General features: G+C 38.0%; 1 long non-coding RNA gene across 1 annotated transcript in view; it reads right to left on the reverse strand.

Annotated features, from left to right (window-relative positions):
- Nucleotides 1–6,925, reverse strand: part of LOC106725717 — a 53,295-nt gene extending 46,370 nt beyond the window's left edge. The window contains exon 1 of the long non-coding RNA XR_001361640.1: nucleotides 6,812–6,925. This is a non-coding gene — a long non-coding RNA (uncharacterized LOC106725717). The remainder of the gene's footprint in view (nucleotides 1–6,811) is intronic.
- Between the last annotated feature and the right edge of the window lie 4,190 nt (nucleotides 6,926–11,115).

Here is an 11,115-nt window from a genome sequence, read left to right on the forward strand (position 1 = left end):
ACTCAATCCAGTCAAGAAACTATTGAATAAAGGAGTTCACAGAGGAAACACACTTTCCTAGACACACAAAAAGGGAAACATTTGGAATCAGGGTCACTCAGTTGCTAAGGAGTGGCCGGTAAAGGTGCGCTCCTTTGGAATTTTATTCAAGGACCAAGATTTACATTATGTACATTATTTCGTCAAATGCTGGAAAATGTCATACTCCACACACTGTCACTTGTCCCTGGTGCTTTCCAATTTGAGGATGAAATTTGAAAAAGGAGGGAAAGGCATAGAGATTACTGGGGGAAGCCAACTCTAGGGAGTAATTTTGAGAAGATTCTGCCTTGCTCCTATTCTCCAGACTTTAGGCAAGAAAGGGACTATACATAAGGTGATTATTTAATTTATCATCCAGATACTTTGAGAGTGAAAGGGAACACTTAATAAATATGCAAGTGTGATAGGTATAAACCTGGACTGTCTCAGGCAAACTGGACATGTAGTTCCCCTCACTGTGAACATTAAATTATTTCAGAGGGACTAGAGCGAGACTCTTAACTGATATCTGAAATGCCACAATTAGAGCTTTTTCCCTCTATCTTAAACCAACAAGGGGATTGGCCCAGATATTTTTGGGAGAAGTAATTTATATTTTAACTTGAATAAACTTTTCAGATTCTTGCCACAGGGCAAGTTTGGAGGAGAGGAAAACCCAATCTTGTAGAATTCCAGACTGTGTTTGGCTGAGGGAAGAGGGGAAAGAACACTGCATGAGGGATGCTGGAGTGGTCTGAGGATGACTCTGGCCACAAGACCCAGCCTCGACCCAGAGAAATATCCACAAGGAGCCACAGGTGCCAGCCAGGCCTCCTTGCTCACCTATGCCCATGTTCCCCCGAAGATTTCATCTCTATCTAACAAAGTATAAAGAATGAGCTCGCCCTAGCTGGCTTGGCTCAGTGGATAGAGCATCGGCCTGCAGACTGAAAGGTCCCAGGTTCGATTCCGGCCAAGGGCACATGCCTGGGTTGTGGGCTAGATCCCCAGTGTGGGTGTGCAGGAGGCAGCCAATCAATGATTCTCTCTCATCATTGATGTTTCCATCTCTCTCTCCTTCTCCCTTCCTCTCTGAAATCAATAAAGAAATATATTTTAAAAAAAAAGAAAAAGAATGAGCTCCCAGTTGCTCAGGAATCATCCTGCTCACCTAAGCCAGCTTAGAAGCTCACAGGATAACTGCCATTTTTTATGAAGTTCAGAGACTTCTTTCCCTTCACCACACAGAACCATTTAGAGAAAAGTTCCTGGTCAGACGTCCAAGTTTGGAAGGTCTCACACCCCACACAGAGTGGTAGCACTGGGGAAGTATGGGGTAAAAACCCAGAATTAACCCTACAAAGCATCCTTTCTTACAGAAAAGATTAAGAGATTGTTTTGCATTTCTTGACTCTGGGCAATTTACTAGTATATCTCAGATTTAATCACTATTTAAATGTGAATCCTGAGTATTGAAAACAACCACAAAATAAATAAATAAATGAATTAAAGTCTCTGGGTTGTAATTTGAGCCACTGTGACCAGTAATTTGGATCAACCCCATCCTTTCTTTTCACAACAACAGGTTATACAAGCAAGGTAATAGCCAGTGACCACTCACTTTTTATGAATATATAAATGAACTGGAGGATGTTTCTGGAGATTATAGGTTTTATGTAAAGCTCCTTTCAGAAATAAGGTTCTGAAATAGAAACTTACAATCTGGGCAGATGGCTCCAGGATGCCTGTACCAAGGTGTCCTTGCCAAAAGGTCTACTATGGCAAATACAACACCCACAAAAAGGCTAAGAACCAGGGTCCAGTCTATAGTTAAGCCCAGCAAGGTTTGCTGCCTAGAGCAGCCCTATTCAATAAAACCTTCTATATTTGTGCTGTCCAACATGGTAGCTATTAGCCATGTAGGGCTTTTAAACACTTCAAATGTGGCCACCGTTAACTGAGAAACTGAATTCTTAATTTTATTTTAATTCATTTAAGTTAATACTTTAAGTTTAAATTAATTTAAATAGCCACCTGTGGCTAGTGGCTACCAATGTAAGTCTAGAGGTTAAACCAGCCTAAATAAAGCAATTCAGAAGCCATCTATGAATTCAGCAGGGAATCTGAGAAATTAACTTTTGATACCTTATATTTTAACTCTGTTAATAAAAAAAAAAAGCAATTGCCCCTATTAAGTTCTCTCAAGCCCTTCATGATCTGACCATTCACTTCACTCATCACATTCAATTTCTGTATTCATTAAAACTGAGGAGGAATAATATAATAACCAGATCATATCCTGTTTCTATGAAAGTTTATTTGGTCTTACAATGATGAGTAAATGGATTTATCTATCAGTCACTGGACTAATACTTATTAGATTGTAAAAAACAAATGTATTCAACCAAACTGTGCCCACTCTGCACTAAGCACTAGGGATGGTATACACAGCAAGACGTAGTCTCTGCCCAAGTCTTCTGGGGACACATTTTAGCAAACGGGTAATGCAGAAGGATAACCAGTGTTAGTAGTTTAAGGAGAGGGGGTTGCTTTCTGGAGGAAGGTGTGTCCAACCCGAGGCTCAAAGGAGGGATGGCTATTCTCCAGGTTAAGACACAGTGTTAGGAAACAGGTGTTCTAGGAAGAGATAAAAGAATGTTCAAAAGCCAGGAAGACTGTAAGAGATGAATGGCTGGATTCTATAACAGAAAGTTCAGTATGACTGGAACATTCCGTGAAATGAGGAAATGACTTGAGACTAGAGGAACAAGTTTGGTCCAGGGCATCAGGACCTTGTAAAATCAAATTTTTTACTATTTCAAATATGTGCTGTTCCTTTTTGTATTAACCAGAAGTAGAAAACTGCTCAAAATGTCCAGAAGCAAAGGATAGGTAATAAGTTGTAATACACTTACAATGTGGAATACTATACAGCAATGAAAATGATTGATCTGCAACCGTATGCAAAAATATGGCTGAATTGCACAAGCATGATATTGAGAGAAAAGCAAGGCACAAAAGGATAAAAACCATATGATTCCTATTGTTTGAAGTTTAAGAAGAGACAACACTAATATGTGGTGATAGAAGTCAGAAAGCAGTTCCAATAGGTACATAAAAAGGTATATAACATCACTAATCATTGGGGAAATGCAAATAGAAAACAGATATCACTTCACATCTTTTAGAATAACCATTACAAAAAAACACACAAAAGTTAACAAGTGCTGGTGAGGATGTGGAAAAAGAAAACCCTTGTACACTATTGGTGGGAATGTAAATTGGCACAGCCATTATGAAATACTAGTAGCCCTGTGCACGAATCCATGTGCCAGTAGCTCGCTGCCGCCCTCCTGTAGCTCTCCACCTGCTGCTCCACCCTCCTGTAGCTCCCCCCGCACCCCCTACCCCCTCCATAGCTTGCTGTCCTGCCCCCTCCTGTAGCTTGTAGCTCGCTGCCTCACCCTCCTGCTGATCTTCGATCTGGTCATTACACAGTTGGTCGTTACTTAACGACCATTTGCATATTACGTCTTTATTATATAGGATAGTATAGAAGTTCCTGAAAAAATAAAAAATAGAATTACCATATAGCTAGCAATCCCACTTCTTGGTATGTATCTGAAGGAAGTAAAATCAGGATCTTGAAGAGATACCTGCACTCCCATGTTCATTGCAGCATTATTTACAATAGCCAAGACATGGAAACAACCTATGTATCCATGGACAGATAAATAAATAAAGAAAATATGGGCCCTAGCTGGTTTGGCTCAGTGAATAGAGCATTGGCCTGCTGACCAAAGGGTCCTAGGTTCAATTCTGGTCAAGGGCACATGCCCGGATTGCAGGCTCGATCTCCAGTAGTGGGTGTGCAGGAGGCAGCTGATCAATGATTCTCTCTCATCATTAATGTTTCTCTCTCCCTTTCCCTTCCTCTCTGAAATCAACAAAAAAATATTTTTTAAAGAAGTAAATAAAATATGGTATATATACACAATGGAATATTATTGAACCATAAAAAATAAGAAATCTTGCTATCTGTGACAGTAATGATGAATCTTGTGGGTATTATGGTAAGTAAAATAAGTCAGGCAGAAAAAGATAAATACTGGAAGATATCGCTTATATGTGGAATCTAAAAAAAACAAATTCATAGGAACAAAGAATAGATTGGTGGTTGCCAGAGGCTAGGGGATGGGGAGATAGAGGAAATGGGGAGATGTCAATCAAAGGGTACAAATTTACAGTTATAAGATAAATAAGCTCTGGCAATCTAATATGCGGCATGATGACCATGGTTTCTTAATCATGGTATGTCTACTCAAAACTTAATAACATCTTAAATGTTCTCACCACAAAAAAAAACCCCCAAGGTAACTATGTGAGGTAACATATGTGTTAACCTAACCTTATTTGATACTCATTTCACAATATATATGTATGTCAAGTCATCACATTGAATACCTTAAACATACACAACGTTATATGCCAATTATATTTCACTAACACTGGGGAAAAAGAAGTCAGAAAGTAGTTACAGTACCAGCCAACACTAGCTAGAAGGAAACACAAGAGGGACTTCCAAGGAGCTAGTAATGCTCAGTTTCTTTTCTTTTTTTAAATATATTTTATTGATTTTTTACAGAGAGGAAGGGAAAGGAATAGAGAGTTAGAAACATTGATGAGAGAGAAACATCGACCAGCTGCCCCCTGCACACCTCCTACTGGGGATGTGCCCGTAACCAAGGTACATGCCCTTGACCAGAACCGAACCTGGGACCTTTTAGTCCGCAGGCCGATGCTCTATCCACTGGGCCAAACGGATTAGGGCGATGCTCAGTTTCTTGATTAGGCGCTGGATACACAGATGTGTGGGATCGAGGTATGTGCTTACAATATGTACACTTTCCTGTCTGTAGATCACATTTCAGGAAAACATTAACTTAAAGACACAGAGTGTTCTTTTACTTTCATAAATTGTCAAATACTTCTCTCACTTCTTGTGTTTACCCTTTCATCACTGAATTTTAAACTCGGGCCTTAAGTCTGTATCTCGTGACAGTGGGTCACCACCCTAAACACACGTTCATTTAAATTGACGTTCTCATCTCAACTGACCCAAGTGGCTGGAAATGACCAGCTGCACTTGGGTCATACATGAATGCCTAGACTTGGCTGGTGATACTATGTGCCTCTATCACCACGATCTCTGGTATGTACACCTGACGCAGAATGCCAGGTGTAAGTTAATGAAAAACAAGGAGGGGTGGGGGGGAGTTTAATCCTATCAAGGTTTGCTAATGAGAAAAGATCAATTATATTTGTATTTTCAGTGAAGAACTCATGCTTGTGAATGTAAAATTCCTTGCCAAATCAGACAGTTGATAAAATATTGACTTAAAATGTTAAATTCTTTTCATGAATTGGTGTCATTGATCAGGGGGGAGAAAAGGTGCTGATTATCACCAAAAATAGCCCTTATTCATCGTGTATATAAGAGGGGCTCAATATAGTTTTGTTGACTTGCACTCTTAGTCAAAAGTTCTGAGTCTGTTTTCCCCTAAGCAGTTAATAGTTCACAGAATCACAGCAAAACAGAGCCAGAAAGGTCATATAGAATACACTCTGTTGTATCATGAATGGCATCTCAAAAACTTGAAAGTATCGTGTGCATTTAAAAGCATCTGATGACATTTACTTGCTGTGGGTGATGGTTTCTTCATCTGGAGGCTCCCATAAATAAGCAACCTTGGTGTTCCAAAGCCCAGAGTAACCTTGAGAATAGCATGCTAAGGGAAATAAGCCAGACAGAAAAAGTGAAGAGCCCAGAGCATAGTCTTAACATGTCACTAGAATCTAGATAATAGTATAGTGCTCAAGCAAAAAAAACTATGTCAATTAATGAATTCATCTGGATCCAGAGGAGGATTTTAGGAAAATGTGAGTCAATTTGCTATGCCTAGGAAGCTTGGCAATGGGCTAGGCTCTGCCTTTCCCAGCTACATCTAAATCAACCACTGCTCCTCACACTCACACTGAAATAGCACTGCTTGTTAGGCCTCAACACCAAGAACAGTATAACTCCAGCTTACAATAGGTTACTTCTTTTAGAAATGTTATTATAAAATCATTCATACATACAAAAGGAGATAGATAGATAGATAGATAGATAGATAGATAGATAGATAGATGGATCCTATCTGATTAGGTTTAAATTCCTGCTCCATATCTTGCTGGGAGATTTCAGAGGCATAATTGGACCTTTAAATTTTCTCATCTGCAAATGGGATTAATAATTTATTTCATAAAATTGCTTCAAATGAATAGCATTAGCTAATGTATACAAAGTACTTACCACAGGTATAAATGTGAGCTTTAAAATAATAATAACAATAATTATAATAGTTTATAAGACATTATTATTAAAACTTGCATGGCTTTGTATTCAAGAAGTTCTCTTGCTGAGAGTTGACAAAGATTTTCTAAGAGAAAGTGACCAGAGCCTGAATCTTGGTTTATCACCTTTGGTCACATGTTATCCCACAACTCTGAGCTTCATGAACTTCTTTCTCCCAGTATTTCCATCTACTGAATAATTCATTTCTGCACACCGAGATTCAAGTTAATATTTAAATTCTCCTCTCATGTAGGAATTATATTTATTATTTACTATGTTTCATTGATTTACAAAATTCCAAGGGGGAGGCACGTCTGTCGAGCACAGTAATAAATGTAAATGTTGAACAGGTAAAGAGAAGATCCAGTGGAGAAATCATAGCTGACAGCTCACCTCTGTTCTCGTCACCTCTGGTGAACCAGGACGCATTCAAGTCACAGGTTCTGTTCAAGGAGAAATGCCTCATAAACAGGTAGTAGGGGAGGAAAGCATTTAACCAAAGCCAGGTAGTCTCCACCGAAAAACAAAACTAGGAAATTCTAACCAGCTTTTAAATCTGTGGATGAGATCATTACTTAGACTGGGGTACTCACATTGATTATTCCCAGTACAGAAATAGTAAGCACAGCGCTCTTCCTCTCGGGAGCATGCTGTACCCTTCCCTTCCCCCCTCCTTCCCTCAGGAGCCTTACCTTTTCCCCTCTGCTGAGCTCCAAGGGCCCTTCTGCCCCTGTAACTGGTTTCCTGAGCCTACACAGCCCAGCTGGCTCACTTCTGCTACCTCTGTAACTCTCTAAACTTTCTCCTATAATTTAAATTTTAAAAAGTGATAAGCGGAAAAATACTCTAAATGGATGAACTATAAAACTTTTAGAAGAAAACAGGGGACAAGCTTTATGACATTAACCTCAATAATAATTTCACAGAGAAGACACCAAAAGCACAGGCAACAAAAACAAACAAGGGGACTACATCAAACTAAAAAGCTTCTGCACAGCAAAGGAAACAGTTACCACGGTGGAAAGCAACCTATGGATGGAAGATAATATTTGCAAACCATATATCTGATAAGGGGTTAATTTCCAAAATATATAAGGAAGTTCTTCTACAACTCAATAGTAAACAAATAACCTAATTTTAAAATAAGCAAAGGACTTGAACAAACAACATTTTCCCAAAGAAGACATACAAATGGCTAATAGGTATATGAAAAGATACTCAATATCATTAATCATTATAGAAATGCAAGTCAAAACCCCAATGAGATATTACCTCACATCTGTTAGGATGGCCATTATAAAAAAAAAGAAAAGAAAAAGGTAAGTGTTGGCAAATGTGTAGAAACACTGGAACCCTTGTGCACTGTTAGTAGGAATGTAAAATAGCGCAGCCCCTATGGAAAACAGTGTGGAATTTCCTCAAAAAATTAAAAATAGAACTACCATATGATCTAGCAATCCCACTTCAGGATACATATCCAAAAGAATTGAAATCAAGATTCCAAAGAGATATCTGCACTCCCATATTTATTGCAGCACTGTTTACAATAGCCAAGACACAGAAGCTACCCAAATGTCTGTCCATGGATGAATCGATAAAAGAAAACTACATATATTCTCAAAAAAAGAACACTTTAACAGTTGATAACTCACTTAATTTTTACTCCTTTTCAGGTTTAACTGATTTGAAATAATGGGTGAAACCAGACTAAGCTTTGAACAAAGACAATTTATTCTAAGGTACCACTAGACTTTTTTTTTTAAAGGGGATACATAAAATATAAAGTTTACAGTGCAAAACTGGCAACAGTCGATGAATTGAAGGAGCACAAATACTGAATAAAATGATTCTTGATGTTTGTGATTCCATTGCTTCCCATTATCAGCAGTGCCTGGACCAGAACAGTCATCAGTTTGAAAACAAGCATTGACAAAAAATTATTCATTTCTGTAGATTCTTTGAAAATGAATTGTGTGTTAATAAACACTGAGTTTATAATCTTTCAAAGTGCATATACATTTTTTGGGACACCCTATATATAAATATTTAGTGGACTATTATTTAATCTTTTTTTAAAAATATATGTTTTATTGATTTTTTTTACAGAGAGGAAGGGAGAGGGTTAGAGAGTTAGAAACATCAATGACAGAGAAACATCAATCAGCTGCCTCCTGCACACCTCCTACTGGGATGCGCCCACAATCAAGGTACATGCCCTTGAGCGGAATCAAACCTGGGATTCTTCAGTCTGTGGCCGACACTATCCACTGAGTCAAACCGGTTAGGGCTAATCTTAAAAAGGAAGGAAATCTTGCCATTTGCAAAACATGGATTAACCTGGAGGATATTATACTAAGTGAAAAAAAAATCAGACTCAGAAAGACAAATACTGCCTGATCTGACCTTTTTGTGATTCCAAATAGTCAAACTCATAGAAGCAGAGAGTAGAGTGGTGGTTGCCAGGGGCTGAAGAGACAGGGGAAATGTGGTGATGTTGGGTCAAAGGGTACAAAATTTCAGTTATGCAAAATGAATACGTTCTTGAGATGTCATGTACAGCATGGGGACTATAGTTAACAGTACTGTATTGTACACTTGAAATGTGCTAAGACAGTGGTTCTCAACCTTCTGGCCCTTTAAATACAGTTCCTCATGTTGTGACCCAACCATAAAATTATTTTCATTGCTACTTCATAACTGTAATGTTGCTACTGTTATGAATCGTAATGTAAATATCTGATATGCAGGATGGTCTTAGGCGACCCCTGTGAAAGGGTCGTTCGACCGCCAAAGGGGTCTCGACCCACAGGTTGAGAACCGCTGTGCTAAGAGGATAGATCTAAAATTAAGTCTTCTCACCACACATACACAAAAGAAAATGGTAACTATGTGAAGATGATGAATATAATCATTAGCTTGATTGTGGTGAGCATTTCAAAATGTATATGCATCAAAGTAGCAATTTGTACTTTAAACATATACAGTGCTTACATGTTAATTTTATCTCAATAGAGCTGTTTAGAAAAAGAATGATAAGCACATTGCCTTCTGAAAGTTGTGTTCAGAGATAGATACCAGCACATGAACTCAACCCCAACAAACACAACCACTAAACAAAACTGGTGGGACACTTCTTTTTCCACTTTTAGAGAAGAGAAGAAAGAAGGAATAAGAACTGGCCCACAGCATCCTTGACTGGAAACTCCTAGAAATTCTTTGCATTTAGTAGTAATAAGGAGTTGATTTATCTACACTAGTCATTTCTACCCTGGCTGCACAGTAGCATCACCAAGGGAACTTTCAAAATATACTGATGTCTGGGCCTACACCAGACCAAATAAATCAGAATTTCTTGGTGATGAGTTTTGGGCATAAAATATTGCTGTTATTTTATTTTATTTTTTTAAATATATTTTGATTGATTTCAGAGAGGAAGGAAAGGGAGAGAGCGCAATATACATATCAATGATGAGAGAGAATCACTAATTGGCTGCATCAAGCCCACAACCCAGGCATGTGCCCTGACCGGGAATCGAACCATGATCTACTGGTTCATAGGTTGATGCTCAACCACTGAGCCACACTGGCTGGGCACTTGCTGTTATTTCAATGTCTTGAGGACCTTTAGTAATATTCCCTCTCTTGTTCCTGACATTGGTAATCTGTATTTTCTCTCTTTTTCCTTTAATCAATTTGTCTAGAGTTTCCAAAATCTATCAATCTTCTCAAAAAGCCAGGCTTTTGGCTTCACAAATTTTCTCTATTGCTTTTTTGTTTTCTATTTTGTTGATTTCTGCTCTGATATTTTCGTTTCCTTTCTTCTGCTGACTTTTGGATTTAATTAGCTTTTTTCTGGTTTCTTGAGGTAGAAGCTTAGGTCATTAATTGTAAGTGTTTATACCTTTTTATTATAAATGCTACAAATATCTTTGTAAGCACTTAAAAAAAAAAGCCTTAGCTGCATCCCACAACATTTGATTTGTCACATTTTTATTCAATTCAAAATATATTCTTAATTCCCTGTGACTCCTTTGGTCCATGGGTTTTAGAAGTATGTTTAGTTTCTAATTATTTGAGGATCTTTGAGATATCTTTCAGTTATTGGTTTCTAATTTAATTCTGCTGTAGTCAAAGAACATACTTTGTATGATTTGAAACCTTAAAATTTAATGAGACTTGTTTTATGGCCAAATGGTTTATTTTGGCAAAACTCCTGCATACATGTGAAGATAATGCGTATTACACAGTTGTTGGGTGGAGTGTCCTGAGAATGCCAGTTAGGTGAAGGTGGATGATGGTGTGATCAAGTCTTCTGTATCCTTACTAATTTTTTAACTACTTGTTTTTTTAATTATTGAGAGACAAGTGCTGAAACCTTTAACTATAATTATGGATTTGTCTATTTGTCCTTTCAGTTTGACTAGTATTGCAGCATAAGGTTTGTTTTTTATTTTAACTTTGCAGATGATTCTAATATGCAACCACAGTTAAGCAATGTTGCTCTAAACCAGTGGTTCTCAACCTTCCTAATGCCACAACCCTTTAATACAGTTCCTCATGTTGTGATGATCCCCAATTTCATTGTTACAAATTGAACATAATTAAAGCATAGTGATTATCACAAAAACAATATGTAATTATATATGTGTTTTCCAATGGTCTTAGGCCACCCTGTGAAAGGGTCGTTCGACCCCCAA

The sequence above is a fragment of the Myotis brandtii genome, unplaced genomic scaffold, assembly GCF_000412655.1.
Source record: "Myotis brandtii unplaced genomic scaffold, ASM41265v1 scaffold182, whole genome shotgun sequence".
NCBI lineage: Eukaryota > Metazoa > Chordata > Mammalia > Chiroptera > Vespertilionidae > Myotis > Myotis brandtii.